Here is a 20,018-nt window from a genome sequence, read left to right as displayed (position 1 = left end):
GTGAATATGACTCAATTCAACCTCGCCTGAGTAGAATCTTTGTGAATATGAGTCAGAGCATGCTCGGCTAAGTGGATTTTTGGTGAATATGACTTAGTGCAAACTCGCCTGAGTAGAATTTTGATGAATATCAGTCAGGGAAAGCTCGGCTAAGCAGATTTTTGGTCAATACGACTCAATGCAACCTCGCTTGAGTACAATCTGTGAATATGAGTGACAGCAAGCTCGGCTAAGATTTTTTTGGAATCTGAGTCACAGCAAGCTCGGCTAAGTAGATTTTTGGTGAGTATGACTCGGTGCAAGCTTGCCTGACGAGAATGTTTGTGAATATTAGTCATATCAAGCTCGGCCGAGTATAATTTTGGTGAATATGAGTCAGAGCAAGCTCGGATAAGTAGAGCTTTGGTGAACATGACTGAGCAAGCTTGACTGAGTTATGATGGGATATGGTTGTACGAGTTTATGCAGTAATACATGTAAGCGCAAACTCATTAGCAACATTGCTCCATCTTGATGGGCAATACCTATGCGTCGTGATGAGTCTGCACACTTTATGAGCTATGGACATGCAAGACCCACCCACACTTGAAAAGATGCTATCATTCACACGAAGGAATGTAAGCGGCTGACTTCACTGCACAATTTTGATCTGCTTTTGTTTAATGAGTTATCTACTGCTTATAAAACAAGGTGTTTGCCTGCTTTTCGCATTATTGCATGTGTTTTACAGGAAGTAGAGACAGAGAAGCAAGAAAAGGCAAGGATGTTTATGGTGAAGTAGTTTCTTAGAGTACTGCGATATGTAGCAACCAGCATAAACAAAAGTAATTCGATGCACTGAAGTAAGCGAAATGTGCAATTACCTTTTAATGTGAGGGTTAATACAGATGCAGTAAGGATACAAAGTCTGCAACACATTGAAGGTTTATTAGTTTTTGTGCAGGAGAATAATGAATATCAGAAAAATGAGAAAAAAAAACTATTTAAATAAGGCTTGCAAAGGTAAATATTTTTATATCACTCTCGTTCAAAGTGAAAGCTCATACAAACGCTTAGAGATATTGTCAGTGCCCCTCACTTTCCCTCAGAACATAACTGGTCTGTTATTGAGATTCTAGCAGCATTTCAACAGCACAAAAGGGAATCAGCTTCTCCTATTTTCAACATTGGGTTAACGCGGGCATTTCAGGAAGGCATAAAGTTTTGCTAATAGAATCGGTTCGGGAATACCAGATTAATTGTACCTTGACGCTTTCCTTACACTTTCTTATTTTAGTGAAATAATCTAGTTTGAAATGGCTCCAATTAGCATGCTCTAACAATGGTCTAATATAGCTTAAGTACATGACTAGATTAACACGCTGGGATGCTGGCTTTCATTTCCAGGAAAGGAACCATAGTGCCTGCTCCAGTTGCATATGTTTTTGGTTATCTGGAGTTTTCAGCCTCACTTTTAAGATAATGTCCTGAAGCAGATAGAAGCACACACATGCTATTCGCGGATAGTTTCGATAGCTTCTTACTTTACACTTGCCACTATGAATACAAAGTTTTATCGTTCGGTTTTGTTATTAAACAGACAAACGTACTCCTAACAAGGTATTTGAATGTTAGCCGTGGGGCTACGCGGCTGCGCCACGTACTGCAGCATATTAACTTAAGCTTCTTGATACAGATTCACAGCACAATAACAGCGCGAGAAACAGGACGAGAAAATAGACGACGCCCATGTCTGTCAGAATGATGTGATACTACGAACACAAGTGACTGCAGCTCCTAAAAAAATGTGGTGTCGGCTTTTACGCCTTTCGAAATGTTCAGAGAGCACTTGTATGAATTAAAGCACACGCGCCGCGACGTAGGAACCAGGCTGGCGCTAAGATTAAAGTTCACAACACAAATTCCGTTGCACGTTCAGTAATTACACACAGATCATTTGCGGCTTCCTTCAAGGGCAGACATGAGCTTTTGGGTTGGTACTTGCTGCTAAGTTTGGTGCAAGAATATTGCTAGGAGCAGGAATCGCTTATGCGAAATTACGAGCAATATACACAGATCCTTTCTTCAGCAGCTGACGGTTAAGCACGGGTAGCGCGAGGGTCTCTGCGTTGACATGACGACTTCGCTGCAGCCGAGTTCCGAATACTGCATATGCGATGACAACAGTTATATGGACTTGTTTATAGGTCGTCTTGTAATTTCTTGTATCGCAGGAAGAACGACACGGGCATAAAAGACACACGAGGCAGCACACAGCGCTGAACGACCAGCTCGCGAACAGCTGTTTACGTCTGCCATGTCTCCTTGTATTGAAGTTCATAAACCGCTGTTGCGCACGCCAAAACAAATTAAACTTTGAAGCGTTTTAAATGACAAAACGCACGTATTATTTGGTCCTAATAAAGAGAGGTCAATTATGTTATAACGCGCACGTCTTTTTCATTACATTAAAGAAATTATGCGGCGTGTGCGACAAACACTGGCAGCAAGCAACCCTGGGCGTCGCAGCAGTCGCATTGTTGAAAGCGCAGTCATGTGAATGAGGCCTCAAAAAATCTCATTGGGACGCGTGCGATCGCAACGATTTTTTTTTTTTCGCTCCAGTCGCAGCATGTGAAACGGCCTTTAAGGCCAAGCGGACGAATCGGAGAAGCCGGCACCGCCCTCTTCATGCGGTTATCTATTTTCACTGTGCTGGCTCGGCCCCATGAAAACCCTCTCCACCAGAGCGTGCTCCTGGTCTCTTCTCAGCCAATTAGACAAGAAACACCACTGAGTGTAGGCAATGTAATTGGTTTTGAAAGCGAACAAAGGTGACCTCCTGTAAACGAGGAGAGTGTTTGATTGGGTTGTTCAGACAACGCTGCGGGTCACCGCCCGATGCTTGCGTCGGTGGTTACGTAAATTTGACATCAGGAGTTTGGAATCAAAACTGTTTGGAGTCATTTTACGTTATAGCGTCCCAGGAGGATTTATTTCATAATTGCACTATCGATAATTGAATGAGATGAAGTAACAAATTTAATTACGGAATTCAGGGCGTGAAAGTGGTTTAAAACATCCAATTCAGTTGTCTTTTTTCTGTGCTATATCTCGCGTACTTTTTTCCACGTTACAAAAATGCGCGAAATATGAGAACAGCCGCATAACGATGCGCCCCGACACCAGATGTCCCAGGCGTGTTATGTACACACACACACACACACACACACACACACACACACACACACACACACACACACACACACACACACACACACACACACACACATATATATATATATATATATATATATATATATATATATATATATATATATATATATATCATAGGGATGTTTATTGGACGGTTCTTGAAGCAGCGCCAGGGCGACAGTCCAAAGAGCGTAGCACGGACTCTCAGCACGAGCGGCGCACGAGAGCCGAAGAAAACGACCCACTAGAAGGTACTGGAGAAGGAGACCCACTTCAAGGCGCTGGAGAGGACGACCCACTTCACAGTTCCAACGCTTCGCTACTATTACCGCGGGTGTGAAAAGGGAGCTGGCTGCCCGGCGACTTAACAGGTTGTCACCATGAGTGGGTCATGGTATACGTATCTTGTGGCGCTCCACATTGACGATGGTACGCCCTCGACGGCGCATGTCCGAAGATGGTTCAACGGGTTCCATGAGGTAATTTACTGGGGACGTGCGTTCGACGACACGGTATGGGCCTTCGTATTTGGGCAGTAGTTTCGAACAGAGTCCAGTTGCGGTGGTAGGGACTGAGACTCAGCCAGACGAGCGCCCCAGGGACAAACGTGGGCGCAGAAGTGGTGGTGTCACCGCGAATGCTCTTCTGCCGCTCTTGTTCATTTGTAGTAAAGGTCGGGGCAAGGTCGCGGCACAATTCAGCATGTCTGATTGTGGCAGATATGGGCGTATACTGAGAAGTGTCTGGCTTGTATGGAAGGATCGTGTCGATCGTGTGCGACGTGTGGCGGCCGCACAATAAGAACGGTGAGAAGCCAGTAGTTCTCTGAGGGGCGGTATTGTAGGCGTAGGTGACAAAGGGCAGAATGGCATCCCAATTTGTGTGGTCGGCGGCGATGTACATTGAGAGCATGTCGCCGAGCGTGCGGTTAAATCGCTCTGTGAGACCGTTAGTCTGTGGGTGGTAAGCAGTAGTTTTGCGGTGAACGACGTGACACTCTTTAGAATGGCTTCGACGACTTCCGATAAGAAGACACGGCCTCGATCACTGAGTAGCTCCTGGGGTGGACCGTGACGCAGTACGAATCGGTGGAGCAGGAAGGAGGCCACATCTCGTGTTGTAGCCGCTGGAAGGGCGGCAGTTTCGGGTTATCGCGTGAGATGGTCAACAGCGACGATGGTCCAGCGGTTACCAGCCGACGTCAGAGGAAGAAGTCCGTATTAATCGATGCCAACGCGCCCAAACTGGCTGGTTAGGACAAGGTAAATGTTGTAGACCTGCGGGCGAGAGGTTCGGCGAAGATTTCCGGCGCTGACAATCGAGGCAGGAGCGAACAAATCTCTGCACGTACCGGTACATTCCCCGCCAAAAGTACCGTTGTCGAATTCGGTGGTAAGTTTTGTATATCCCAAAGTGTGCACACTGCGGATCAAATTGGAACGATTCACATATTTTAGAACGGAGACTGCGGGGTACTACCAGTAACCACTGGCGGCCGTCGGCGCTGTAATTGCGTCGGTGAAGTAGCTCGTCGCGAATGGCGAAATGGTGGGCTTGACGACGAAATGCGCGAGTGGGTGGTGTTGCCGACGGATCAGTGAGCAAGTCTATCAGCGAGACAATCCATTGGTCCTTGCGCTGTTCTGTAGCGATGGTGTGAAGGTCGGTGGAAGAAACGGCCAGCTGAGTTCCTGAGCAGCGGGCGTTGTCGTCGGGTAAGGGGGAGCGCGAGAGGGCGTGGGCGTCGGCATGTTGGCGTCCGTTGCGGTAGAGAACGCGGATGTCGTAGTCCTGCAGACGAAGTGTCCAACGGGCGAGACGGCTTGAGGGATCCTTCAATGACGATAGCCAGCATAGTGCATGGTGGTCAGTAACGACATCGAACGGGCGACCATACAAATAAGGGAGAAACTTCGTAACGGCCCAGATGATCGCCAGGCATTCTTTTTCGGAGACGGTGTAGTTGGCCTCGGCTTTAGTAAGCGTACGACTTGCATACGCCACGACATCTTCAGGGAACCCTGGCTTGCGCTGCGCAAGGACAGCGCCAAGGCCAACACCGCTGGCGTCCGTGTGCATCTCTGTAGGGGCCGTAGGGCCGTAGTGGCGTAGTATGGGCGGAGACGTCAACAAACGACGGAGCTTTGCGAACGCGTCCTTGCACGCTGACGACCACGAGTCGAGGGGCCCCTTACTGCCAAGAAGCTTCGTCAGTGGCGATATAATAGTGGCGAAGTTTCGAATGAAACGACGAAAGTAGGAACAGAGTCCTACGCAACTGCGCAGTTCTTTGAAGGACGTAGGTCTGGGGAACTCGGCTACGGCCCGAAGCTTGGCTGGGGCTGGGAGAATTCCATCCTTGGACACGACGTAGCCCAGTATTGTCAGCTGCCGTGCTGGAAATCGGCACTTCTTTACCTTCAACTGTAGGCCCGCGTTGCTCAAACGCGTCAAAACATGCCGGAGGCGTTGAAGATGTGTGGAGAAGTCCGGAGCGAAAACGACGACGTCGTCGAGGTAGCACAAGCACGTGTGCCATTTCAGGTTGCGCAACACGGTATCCATCATGCGCTCGAAGGTCGCGGGCGCATTACACAGTCCGAACGGCATGAATTCGTACAAGCCATCAGGCGTGACGAAGGCTGTCTTCGGTCGAGCGTCCTCAGCGATAGGGACTTGCCAGTACCCTGAGCGCAAATCGAGCGATGAAAAAAATTCAGCTCCTTGGAGGCTGTCAATCGCGTCGTCTATTCGTGTCAGCGGATAGACGTCCTTGCGGGTGATCTTGTTGAGCCGTCGGTAGTCCACACAGAACCGTACGGAACCGTCCTTCTTTGCAGCAAGAACGACCGGAGACGCCCAGAGACTGTTTGATGGTCGAATAACATCCCGTCGAAGCATGTCGTCGACTTGCTCGTTAATTACACGACGCTCTGCAGGAGATACGCGATATGGACGTTGCCGCAGTGGTGGTTGGGAGCCAGTGTCGATGCCATGCGCGACAGTGGACGTGCGGCCCAGGGAAGTCTGCGCGACATCGAAAGATGGGCGAAATTCTTCCAACAGGCACAGAAGCTGTGAACGCTGGACCGGCGTAAGGTTTTCAGCGATGGAGGAGCCAAGTACATCTTCGGGCGACGTCCCTTCTTATGGATTACTATAATGTTGGCATTCTTCCAGTTCTCTGGTACGCTCGAAGTCGTGAGGCGTTGCGTATATAGGGCCGCAAGCTTTTCAAGCATGATATCTCCTCCGTATTTTATTAAATCGACTGTTATTCCACCTTCTCCAGCACCTTTTTCCCTGGTCATGTTTTGCAAGACCCTTCTAACTTCCTCGCTAGATATACAAGGAGCCTCTGTATCCTGTTCACCACTACTTGGAATGAAAGTAGCTTGGGCACTCTGGGTGCTGTGCAGGTCAGTATAGAATTCTGCTTTTTTTACTGTCATCGAAACTGCTGATGATATTACCCTCCTTATCTTTAAGTGCGCATTCACGCATACACACTAACATACACGGAGACACGTGTGCACCCCAAACGTGCCAACGCACACAAACATGCAGGTATTCGCACAGACGCACGCACGCATACACGCATACGCCCGGGTGCACACAGTGCGCGCGCGCACACACATTCAAACAAACCAACATGCACAAATACGCGCACACTCGCGCGCGCGCTCGCGCACACTCGCACACAAGACACGCTGAAGAAAGGCGCCCGGCAAGCACCAATATCTGCAAAACACTGCGCTCGCGCTTTCAAAAGCTCCGCAGACGTTTGTAGTTTCGGTAGCACTGGCTTCGCGGTGTTCTGCTTCGCCTCACAGCTTCACTGGCGTCTCCGTGTCTGCGTCCCCGGGACTTTGGCGCCCGACTGACGCCGTTCTGGCGCAGTGTCCCGGATGAGAGAGAGAGCGTTCCGCAGGCGGCGGGCATAGCGTGGGTGCTGCATGACCTTGACGTGCAAAACTTCTCTTCGTTCTTCGCGCCGTTCGTCGAGTGCGCTGACCACGGAGAACGGAAGTTTCACGGAGGTGTGGGCGCCTCAGGCTTTGGAAACGGCTGGCCTTGTTGGTGAGTAAAAAACGTTGTTTTTCGCCTGATAAAGAACGACATTCAAAATGCTGTCGTCTTTTAGCGCTGTTGCAGTTCGGGAAACGGTGCGCCTATAATGCACTCAATTCATTTAGCGAGACCTAATCGCGGTTGTACACGATTTATTCGTTAATCTATTAGGAGCTCTGCTGTGAAACGGAATCATTGTATTTTATTCGCGTGCGCGATAGCGGTCGTAGACGTCATTTGTGCGAAATACTTTTCATGGCCTGTGACAGATACTCAAAGACAGTTAAAAGAGTGGTGGGCCCGAACTAAGTTGCCCGCACGGGGAAAGGAAGAAATGTTTACGATTAAAATAATATAACTGTGTAGTCATATTAAGGAGTGAGAAGAGTGAGAAGGAGTGATGCAGAATGCATTTGAGGAACCAGAGGGAAAGAATGAAGCAGTGCACTAACAAAGCGCCACGTGTCTTATGATCAGCTTATTACACGTAAAGAACCACTTATGGTATCCCTATTAAGTGAAAACGTTGTGTTTGACAAAGCTCGTAACAGTAACTCAGCGAACTCGAAACTTACCACCCTGCTTGTTATTCGCTGTTTGCAGTGTCGCGGTTATCTGCGTGCGCTCGTAACGCAGCGGATTTTTAGCTAGGCCAATTTACAAGCTAGACAACTTTAGGCCTAAAATAAGATTACTCGAACCGCCATCTTACATACCACGTTACTGTTGCTGTGAGTTCCTTGTACTTTTATTCCGATAGCAATTATATGGACACTTCAAGCGGATTTCTGCCGTCGTCATCGCCGTGAGGTTCCGTATAAAGTCCAAAAGCGACAAAATCGTCGCCGCGCGCCGTATGCTGTATGTGCGAGTGAAAGCGCGCGAGGGACGCGCGCTTTCACGGAGAGGGAACGCACGGCGGAGAGCAAACGCGACCGTCGCGCGAAAGGCCGTGGGAGGATGGGAGGGACGGGGGGGGGGGGGGGGGCGACGTTGTGCTGCGGCACCAACGGCGCAAGGGGAACTGGCGACTCAGTCTCGCACGCGAAAGAAGGAAAGCGGGAATGCAGCGCGGGAGGCTTCTCCTCTGCCCGAATTTATGTACTTGTACTTTGCCCTGCTGCGCGGTCGCCCGCACCGTATCATGAAAGCGATCTTCAGGCGACTCATAGCTTTGTATGCGCTGCGCTTTCGCCGCTCAGTTTCCGTTGAAGCGATGCATAGTTTGCACGCGCGTCATTTCCGCACCGGTCCGCGAGCCTGTCCGCCATCTTTAGGCACCTGCGCGCCTTCGGAAGCGTGCTGGAGCAGGCTGCGCGCGCTGGCGCGTTGTTGTTCCGAAGTTCCTTCTCGCGTCGTGATCATGCCAATCTGCGCGATTTTCGGTTGCCGCACAATAAGTACCACTGCCGCGAAGCCGAGCTACGCAGAACCGGGCGTAGGTCTGCACCAAAAGTAATAACATGGCAGTGCGAACGCACAAGAATGATGTCGGCAAAACGTCGGTGCCTGTGGCTTTCCCGGATAAATCGGAAGGACCTGAACAACGTGCGTGTCGTCACTTTGTTTCGGGCGAGTATATAACACGCCAAAACACTGCACATCACGCATGATCGGAAAAGGGCGGGAGCGGAAGCCCCGTACTGGTTGGTGACCGCCTGCTCGCACACGCATGGTCGCTTTTACCGCTCTGAAAGACGCCCGTGTACTTGTGTTGTAGCGCACGTTAAAGACGTCCGGGCGGTCAAAATTATCCCGGAACCCTCCACTGCCGCGTGTTTCATAATTAGATCGTGATTTCAGCACAGAAAACCCCAATTTGTTTTTTAACGGCCTGGAAACTGCTTCGCATCGTCATTTCTTGGTATGTGTGCTTCGCTTAGCGATATGCTAACCAGTATTTTAATGTCTGCATGCTTTCAATATAATGGGCTACTTCTATTTAACGCAACAAAATTCACATGCACGGACATGTACCGAACTGTAAACCAAAACTCGCAGAAAGAAGCGAACAAACGTTTTGAAGCTTGGGGAAAAAGTGCATATAGGTGAACCTGTGTGACAAGAAAGCTGTCCCTGAATAGAGCAGCACAAAAAATACTGAGATAGTTTTCTCTGCCGCACGCCAAGGAACATGTTTTCATTGACTCACCTCGCCGAGGACGATGGTAAGACCCGACGACAGGCGCTTCGCTGCAACCTTCCTCACCCAACCGCTCGTGAAGTAATTGTGCGCCCTCAGCGATTTGTAAGCCTTTATTTCGTTCAGCGTGACGTAGCTCGTGGACGGGACAAGATAATTAATAATATCCACGTACGTCGTGGCCGGGAGCACCTCGGGGTCTGAACTAGTATCCACGCCAACGTGCAGCTAGTATTGGTCCACGCCGTCGCACATTCCGACCTTATCTTTGTAGCGAGCCCGCGTCGGCCCTACAAGCTCGTCCATGTAGGAAGGGCAAAATTCAGGGCTCCTGACTTTTGCCATCGCAAAGCATTCACGAAAACAAACACTGCGGCGCTGACACGTAGAAGCGAACGCCGAACGCAAACGCAGCGGGCCAGCGGCTAGCTAGTAGCAAGGTGCTTAGCAATGACGGACGGTCGGGGCAGGCGGCGGATATGACGTCACGTGCAAACTATGTATAGACGCCACGAACCTTCGCTCGCTGCTGCCGCTGCGCTTGCTCACGCCAGCGTTTTGACAGCGGTAGTCTGCGGTCGTCGAGTGGGATCGTCGAGTGTGTGCTTGTGCGCGCTGACACCATGCGTGTTAATTCAGTTAGTAAACGAATGTGCCCAAGTTCATACAGCCGATAAAACTACTATCCTTACTCCGTATAGCTCTCTACTAATTTGCTATCGCAATTGATGATTCACCTTGCGGGCAAAACTACGACTTTTTTGTGGCTTGATTTACAGCTGGTGACGCGTGATATTTCTTTTTCAAGCGGGCAGGTTGACTCAGTGTGATCGCGTGATGGTCGTAATTTTCTCGGGAGTGGTCGCGTACGCGAATTATTCTTCTCGAGAATATGCGGCATAATGTGCGCCGATGCTGTAGAATCATTTTTGACGCGCAGCAATAGTGCGCGGCCGACAACCATTTAGCAGTGTCATTGTTGGCGGCCACAAAATGTGCTCCGAAACGTCATTTATCCTGCTACAAAAACTGCTACAAAACGCTTTTGCCCATTCCCACCACTTTACCGGTTTCCACATTTTGCGCAAGAAATCAACAATGTGTTGGATCTCGTGCAGTCATAAATGTGTAGTTTTTTTTTTAACGAAGCTATATAGGGTCACAAGTGTCGGCGGTGCTGGTGGTAATGGTGTCCCGCTGAAGAGTGGGCCGATCCTGGCGATAGTGCAGAAAGGGTCCAAGCTCAATGGCACATACCAGGGACATGAAAGAAAGAAAGAAAGAAAGAAAGAAAAAAAAGAAAAACAAAGGAAGGAAAAAAGAAAGAAATCACGTGCGGCGCACACCCACATTGGATATGCTACACGTGTGATCACGTGACATGCGCGAGGCCAATCAGGTTCGTTTGTGTGTGTGTTCTTTGTGGGGATCCGCGACTCTCACGCGTTCCCTGATGTTGTTTTCCCCGCATGTCTCCTGTAATCCGGCTTCACCGCGTAGCTAAGTGCCGACGGTGGTTGCGGCGCATTGCGAGAGATGGCGCGAGCGAGTGTCGCGATGCTAACGCCACCGAACGGCGGGGTAACTTGGGAGAAAAAGGTCGGAGGCGCTCTCTTTTTGGCTGGGGATCGGCGACCAACACGCACGAACGCTTCGCGCGTGCGCCGGCCCGCTTCGCGCGACCGTCGCGCGAGGCTAAGAGCGGGACACCGGTATGGACGAACCCGGATCGTTCGAGCGCGCCACCGTTCGCGTGACCGTACACGTGAACGACTAGGCGATGGTGTCATAGCATGGGGCGAACGTATTCGCTCGCTATCGGGTCGCGGTGAGTCGGACTTCCTTGATTTGTCGCGCGCCCGTGTGAATGTTCAATTGGTTGTAATTCGGCTAGTGTGCATTAGTGTATGAAAGGTGCAATAAATGCCCTTGTGATTGTTTGCACTACTGGATTGTCGTTCCTTTGTCCCAAGAGCACATGTGAGACCCCACATCTGGCTGCCCAACGTGGACCTCTTGGGGCATCGGACGATAATTTTAACAGCTTTGCTCGGTTCGAGATGTTTCAACCGAAGCGTAGTCCTAGCGTAGATTTTGATCGCTAGTGTCGGCGGTGTGCTTTCTTGAGAGAGGCGACGGTTGCTGTAGCGTGTTTGAACATTTCAACATGCTAAGCCTTTTCGCGAGTGTTTTGAAGTACACTCGTCGGTACGAGAGCCACGTGGTCTGCATCCTGGGAGAGCGAGGCCTAGCGCCCGCGGAGCATTGGCAAGCCTGAAGCGAGTGAGTACGGAAGCCTCGTGGGTAGTCCGAATTTCTTATGTAAATAGCTTCTTCTATCTCTTTGACTTCGGAAGTCGCGGCTCAGGGAGCCGGGTGGCCGCGGGCCACGGGTGCCGCTACGGGCTGACTGGTATTGCGGCCTGGCACTGGGCGCTCCGACACCGTCTGGGACGGTGGGCGCCGTCAACTCGGATGCTGTGTGCACCGAGCGGAGTAGGACCACCTCACAGAGCTAACGTCTCCTCGCGGCTGCCTGTTCTTGTGCCCATTTTGGGCGTTGTTTTTTTCTTTTTTTTTTTTGGATGCCGGTTGTTGTCAAAGTAGCGACGCATTAGGCCTAAGGCGTAACAAAGCCGCCTGTCGCACGTTGAGAGACACAACCTGGTGGACCGTGGTGTTGAGATGTCGCACATGGCTTCCCTCATTAGTTCGCCTCGCACGAATTGAAATTACTCGTTCGACTCAAGAAAGCAAGCTTTGTTCACGTGAACTTAGCATCTGAAATGCCGTCCGAAATTTTGCTAGCCGAATTGAACATCGTACCACGTGGGCGATGCGTATGCCGAATTCCTCTCCCTTGCACTACTTTAGTGTTTGTCGAGTGCGTTGAATGTACGCAGCGTGAGCGGAGTCACCCCTGGTTTGCTGTCACCTGCACATCGTCAGCGCTGCTGCCCCGGACTACAATCGAGCTACCCCAGGCTTTGGAGATGCCTGTGGCCAATTCGGCGCAGCGACTTTGGCGGCCGCCAATGTCCGGCTCGCAACCCTCGGCGGCTGGGAAAAGAGCCGGCAGTCACCAACGGCTACTGCGGCTCTCGTCAGCCGGGCGCGAGCGACGCTTGCTCGTGCCGACTTCTGCGTCGCCGTTTCCGGAGTCCTGGAGTCGTGCCATCGAATCTGCAGACGTGGTGCTGTGACCAACGGACGCCAGCGGTGAACCCCAGAGTCAATGTCGGCTCGCACGTTGTGGATAACGCGTGGACATTTACTCGGCGGCGCCACTGTCGCATGTACTAACTTTTGTTCGCGACGCGCGCGTTGATAGGCCTTGTGACATGTTTCGCCGGCGTATGTGTAGTGATTTAAGGTTGGGGGGATGTGGGGATCCGCGACTCTCACGCGTTCCCTGATGTTGTTTTCCCCGCATGTCTCCTGTAATCCGGCTTCACCGCGTAGCTAAGTGCCGACGGTGGTTGCGGCGCATTGCGAGAGATGGCGCGAGCGAGTGTCGCGATGCTAACGCCACCGAACGGCGGGGTCACTTGGGAGAAAAAGGTCGGAGGCGCTCTCTTTGGCTGGGGATCGGCGACCAACACGCACGAACGCTTCGCGCGTGCGCCGGCCCGCTTCGCGCGACCGTCGCGCGAGGCTAAGAGCGGGACACCGGTATGGACGAACCCGGATCGTTCGAGCGCGCCACCGTTCGCGTGACCGTACACGTGAACGACTAGGCGATGGTGTCATAGCATGGGGCGAACGTATTCGCTCGCTATCGGGTCGCGGTGAGTCGGACTTCCTTGATTTGTCGCGCGCCCGTGTGAATGTTCAATTGGTTGTAATTCGGCTAGTGTGCATTAGTGTATGAAAGGTGCAATAAATGCCCTTGTGATTGTTTGCACTACTGGATTGTCGTTCCTTTGTCCCAAGAGCACATGTGAGACCCCACATCTTATATGGACATGAAAGGAAAGCAGGTTGTCGGGCGCTCCTCCGGGCTTCCCTCGCCTCAGATCAGTTTCGGCGAACAGATGGGAAGGCCACGCGTGGTGCGCTCTGCAAAGGAGCTAGCTGCGTTTGATGAACGCCGGCGTGAACTCGCTCGGGAAAGGGCTCGTCGTCGACGTGTCGATTCTAACGTGAGGGCTTCCCTAGCCGAGGCTCGCCGTCAGCGAAGAGCCGCCGATCCCGAGGCGAGGTCTTCCGAAGCCGAATCCCGCCGTCAGCGACGAGCAGAGAGTCCCGAGGTGAGGGCTTTCGAAGCCGAGCCGACGGCTTCCGAACGTTACCCTGACGAAGGTCAGATGCACACACGACAAGCTTCGCTTACCCCCATTTTCTCGACAGTGGAAGGGTTGGTCATTTTTTTTCGGCAGTCTGCTTAACAGAGACACAAAAAGAGTTACACCTTCGTAAAATGACAAAGACACTCCGCAAACATCTTGAATGCTGCTTTTGAAAGCAGTTGACGTTAACAATTGAGAATGCTTACAAACAAGCATATATATGTAACGATTCTAGCGTTTACACATGCCGCCCTTACCTATTTTAAGCAATGTATGCAGTTACGTTTGTGAGTACTGAGTTCAGGCTGTTGCTGGTACGTCGCTCCCGATGGCACTTCTGTTGATCCGAGCTCCTAGCCCTAAATTCTGCGTTCGTTGTCAGGCTACACGTTGCATACAGAGCTCGCAACAACTCCGTATGTACAGGTTTATTTGCATATATACATTTCGAAAACAGCTTGTGGAGTCATCGACTCCAGCTCTCTTATCGCTCTCCTCAAAAGAGGACCTAATTCCCCCTTTTAAGCAATTCGGTTCACACAAGAATTCCACTCCTCCGCCCCTCGGCAGCGTAGGGCCGGACAACTATAACAATCACAAGCGGTTTTACAAGCACACAACTGTCACGAACCAACGGTTAGCTCAAATCAGCCCAACAGTTTTCTTTCGGTCTCTCCTGTTGGTTCCTTCGCTCTTTCCTGTTTTCCTCCGGCCACTCCTTACACTGTGGCTTCACTTCAATGCAAACGCAAACAAACCAAAATAAACAAAACAGCAATAAAATACACCAACAAAAGCCGGGAAACGAATTTCGCTTCCATTTCGAATCAGCTAGTTACGCGGCCCATGCACTCGAGCAAGCTGCGCACTGGAGAACGCGCCGTGTAATTGCTTGAAAACAGGCGCTGGCATACTCTATGTGACGAAGACCGCCTGGGACACGCGACACCTATCTGTCAATTAGCATCTCAAAGAGCGCTGCCAGCGCGCTCCTTATTGTCCTTTGTCCAGCTCCACCGACACCGTGGGGGCGACAACGGTGATGACCGGCAAGTGAAGCGTTTGTCGGCATCCGTTTGTCGCGTTTGGCGGTTCTAAACATCCTTCACGTATGGTCAACGGCCATCGCAGTAGTGCCAATTGCGCCAATCTGAGCCAAGATTGGGGCCTGGAAACGTCATTTTAGCGGAAAATTGTGCCGAGCCTGCGCCAAATCAAGCATACCTGCGAAACCCTCCTTCCGTCGTTGCTTCGTAGCTAGCAAACCTGAAATCAAAACAAACTGCACGCTATCATCATCATCGTAAAAGGAAGCAGAGGCCCGTCAGAGCTAAGAGTGACTCTAGTCAGAGCATGGGTCTGAGTCATCCGGTTCGTCTTTCCCGCATTAGTCTCTGACGGACGTACAATGTAGTGCCGCCGTATACGGTCTTGCTGGCGTTTTATTTCGGTGTTTATCGAACCCGCGTGGTGCCGCGGAGTTTGATGAAGGAGGATGTCACATTCTAAGATTAAGGGCCCATTCACACTTGCGACTAGGCGAGGTCGCGCGACCAAGTTAGTCGCAAAGGCGACCAGTCGCAAGTCGTCGCAAATGGTCGCTTTTCTCGAAATGCAACCGTTTCGTTCCAGTCGCTCACTGCTCGATTTTTCAGTCACGCGACCGCAGTCGCAGAACAGCTGAACCAATCAGATGCGAAGGAACAGGACGTCCGTATACGCTGACGCTTATTTTACGCGGCGATGACATTTCAAGCAGACGTGAACGGCATATCATGAGACATTTTCGGTTTAGCGACTCGTCGGTCGCATTTCTCAGTGTGAACGTCGTTCGTCTTGAGTCGCTTTTTGGTCGCCAGTCGCAATCGGTCGCGCGACCTCGCCTAGTCGCAAGTGTGAATGGGCCCTAAAGGTTAGCTTTTTCGATGTTTATGGTGATAGCAGGGTTTTGTAAAAGAGCCGCTATGATCGGAATCGCACGTGGTGCATAGTTGGTATTGGCGAGCACATGTCGGCTTCCGCATGTCTCAGTTAGTGGATTGTGATTTATAATAATACCACCAGTTTTACTGCTCGCATGGATATGGGCCAGGTTGTTAATTTTGCCATTATGTATAAGCGCTCGGCGTGAGCACATGGGGGCCGTTGAGAAAGAAAACAAAAATAACCGTTCGAGTCGCTGGCCGAAGTGCGTTCTAGAGTCACATTTTATATGTATTCTTGACTTATTTCCCGTGACCAGATATTGTAACCGATTTTCGCAACGTCATCAACGTCATTTCTCACTTGCGATTTAGCTATCAGCGCGCCCTGATGTTCGCGAGCCGTCGGTGTAGCCATTACGATGACTATGACGTTGCACTGCTGACCTCGAGATCGCGCGTTTGCTTGCGGCGGCGGCGGCCGCATATTAATGAGGGAGATATGGAAGAACGCTTTTAGTGCAAAAGGTGCAAAAGTAAAATTTGTTTGCGCAACTTTTTCACATTGTGCCGTGCTTTATTGAATCAAATGAGAGAAAGCGAGAACCTACGACACCGTTTGTTACTTTTCATAGCCGCACATTTACGAGGACAGAGGTCTAATGTGTTACACGGGGAGAGCCGCCACCTAGATGGGTGCCGCCACGTTTGTTGACGTAAGCTATTGTGTCGAGTTAGAGTCGCTGCGCCATGTCGGCGAAATAGCGTCGCTGATGCAAACGCAACACCCTCTTTGCGTCTCGCGCATGCGCTTACGCTGTTTCTTTGTTCGAAAGCTCCCTAATGTGCATGACATGACAGCAAAGTATTGCGTGATGTTTCAGTTCAGGCGCTCGTCTTGCGGCGAGCCTTTGCCCACAAGACGTGACTGTCGCCCTGTGTCGCATGCTCGGTTAATAAACCCGCGCTTGTTGACGATCTGTCTGTGGTGCCTTCTCCACGCCATGAGTCGACAAACTCGTCCGCAGCGCCCTTTGTGCGCGTAGCGGTGTGAAGGTGCGTCGTGGCCTTTCGTGTGACCCCTGTCGCAAACCCGTCTCCACAACATATCATATCAGTTAAAATTTGCGAGCTATATGGTAAGCATGCGTGCGTTTGACCCTGCGCCAAAAGTGCTTGATGCTGCGCCAAATCGGCTTTTTGCCTGCGCCAGGACTTGCGCCGGAAGGTGAAGTGGCTGTTCCCCCACTGCCATCGGCTCGGCGACGCCCACCATCTTTCCAAACGACTTCTCCTATTATCAGATAGCGTGCGCACTTCCTGGGCCCACACACATATGAATACATTTCTGCAGTCTCCCTATGCTCGTGTACCTTTAAACAAACAAGAGATACAAGCGATGCTCGCCGACCTTAACACTAAAGAAATAAAAGATACAAATGAAGGTCGTCGAACATAACACATGCACTCTTTTCGCAAGTGCTGATTGATATAATCATAGCTGGTAGGCAGCGCAATGCCCTGCTCAACAAAAGGCAAAAGCAACCATCGGAGGCTCTCATGGTACATGTACCTTCTGTGCACTCGAATTTTGCACGTCCACTCATGTCATATGTGAAAACAAAGCGCTAGCGGATACTTCGGACCCACTGCGCATGCGCTACTTCGTCTGCGACGCCGCCGCTAGAAAATGTGATCCGCGCGAGCCAGGCGTTTCCGTGCTCACGCTTTCCTGCTGAACAATGAGCCGACGCAACCGGTGGAATTCAAAACACCTGACGAGCTGCGCACTAATTTCGCATTAGGGAGTATCGTAATCGTCGGTGAATTTTTTTTTGTAACGTTAGCTTTTCTTAGCTCTTTGCTCAGTTTCGCGCCGTTGACGGCGCCCACTACGAGAGAGGCAAGGCAGGTGCCAGAAGGTGCTTCCATGTTTGGTAACGCAGGCGACGCTTTCACCAATGGAAGCTTTACCAAAGGGTCAACGGGCGCGCTTTGGCCCAATAACGAAGTGATCTCTATAAAGCTGTATGTTACGGATATCGCTCATTTCATTATCAAGGCGCCTTACTGTGTTTCCTTTTTAGAGTTCTCGATGTACGACAATCCACAAAAAGACCGAATTATGAGCAAAGAATATTTCGGTACGCAGGCACATGCTTCATTCTATAGTGCCGCTCGAAGTACATTTACGAAACGGGCAGCTTGGCCAGGCCACGCTCCTTTCGTTATACAGGAAATTTCGTAGTTGATGCTTTCGTTGTAACTCCGTGCGGTTCTCCCTGAAGAAATCGCGATGATGTGTAGTCAATGTGGCAGCGTAATCATAAGAAATATACAGTCGACATTCGACTTTCAGGCCGCATTCCCTTTGATAATAAGTTGCGATTCAGCGCCGATCCTGTTGCGTTTCGTGTTATGAACACTTACTTGCGCTATCTTCATTGACCAGCTATGCTATTGTCGAAACCCTGCCGCGATTAAAACACGGTGGAGATAATATTATAAGGTCAGCCGACGCAAAATAAAGAAATATATATCAAAGTTGAGCGGTCGCAATCATTCAGGTACCACTAAACCTGAGTTTCCGTGCCCTGTCCCCTAAGCGCTCACGCTGTTCTTTGTGTACGCGTAATAATAACCACATATTTAGCAATATGTTCATTCTCCCTTTATCTATAATGGCCTTTCCGTCCTATCTGCGCGCAGGATAGAGTGTAGGCAGTTGCGTAAAGGCTGACAAGAATCTGTTTTTAACGGCCTTTCTTTTATTTACCAGCCAAGGCCCGAGGACGTCTTCTAAACGATTGCGCTTAGCCCTCTCAAACTCATTACCCGTCCGCCCATGCTTGTAACCACACTGTAACCTCTAAGAATGTAGTAAATACAGCTCTTTCTTCTCCCCTTAGCTTTCCTTTATAAAGCTCACTGCCGTGTCATCTCAAAACCTATAACATTGTTTCTGTTTTTGTGTGTGCGCGCAGGCTCAATGGACACTAACGGCGGTAATGTTGCAGCAGCTGCTCTGGCGCCTGATGGCGCCGAGGAAGTCAGCAATCTGCTGGTTGACCTGGCAGGCGCCAGAGGCTGCTTCTCTGGAAATCCAGATGGACTACCGCATGCCCTGCACGGCGGCCGAGGACACAACGTGCCAGATTGTCACCAGTCTTTCCTTGTGGAACGAGTTTCTCTGCTTTCTTGGGCTGGAGCTGCGCGAGTTGCCGAGAACTGGGAGGCAACTTGGCCTGGTGTGTGTCCGCAACGCTTGTCTTCCGGTTCCCACGGAAGGCCGACTGCGACAGGCTGCCGCGGTCCTGTACTGGCTTCTCAAGGCACATCGTTGCGTGGCGTCCGTACACGTCCCGCAGGATATAGACAGTGCAGAAATCTCCAAATTGTGCCGAGCTGTACTTTGCGACGTACTCGAAGGAAATTCGTCTGTCAAATCTTTGGCCCTAGAACGTTCTTCGCTGGTGCAAAACGAAATCTTTGGCAAGGTTCTCTCGTCTCTTATATGCCTCGAGGAACTTGAATGCTCGGCTTTCTCGTATGGTTCAGCGTTCCCGACTGCAGTTTCGACACTTCTTCAAACTACAGCAACGTTAACAGTGCTCAATTTCACCATGAAGCACATAGGAGCCACGCAAGCGCAGCTCTTCCTCACAGCGCTAAAAGCCAACAACTCATTGCGAGAGTTGACCCTAGATTCCTCTACCATTCTAGCAGACCCAGCTTCGTTTGTGGAATTTCTTACCAGCAGTGCCGCCCTACAACGTTTGAGCGTGGTCGGAAGCGACTATTTTGGTGATGATACTTTGAAATGGGTTTTCGAAGGCATGCTTAAGAATGGGACAGTCTGCAGTTTGGAAGCGGACGACCTGACTTTAGATGCAGAAAGTGTTGAGCTGGCAGCTAGGATGCTAGCAGGAAACAAAGTTTTGCGACGCTTTAAAGTGTGCCGGCTCTTATCACTGTCGGAGTCACCTCTCGTGAGAAAACTAGCGCTTTCCACAGTTTCTCTTAACACCGTATCGTGGCAAAAGGCAATATCGCAGAATAATACCCTGCAATACATGACTTTGAGTTTCAACATTTGGAATACTGAGTACTGGGAACCATTTTTCCGTGTTTTGTCGCAACACAAAAGCCTCGAGATGGTGACTATCCTTGTGAGAGAAGACGAGTGCGGTCGCTTCCCTGGCATCATGAGAGAACTTAAAAGAAGCGGCTGCGAAGAGAAGGTTTCCTTCAAAGCGCCCTGTAGCGCCGACACGTTCCCTTTTCCTGACTGCAAGGATTGTTCCGAACTGCGGGCACCTGTGGGGGTCCAGACCAAACCTAGGATGCTGCCAGTTTTCCAGCAGCTCTCCACATTTTCCCACTTGAAAATTTTGAGTC

The sequence above is a fragment of the Dermacentor silvarum genome, chromosome 5, assembly GCF_013339745.2.
Source record: "Dermacentor silvarum isolate Dsil-2018 chromosome 5, BIME_Dsil_1.4, whole genome shotgun sequence".
Taxonomy (NCBI): Eukaryota; Metazoa; Arthropoda; class Arachnida; order Ixodida; family Ixodidae; genus Dermacentor; species Dermacentor silvarum.
Note: the sequence above shows the minus strand (reverse complement) of the source record.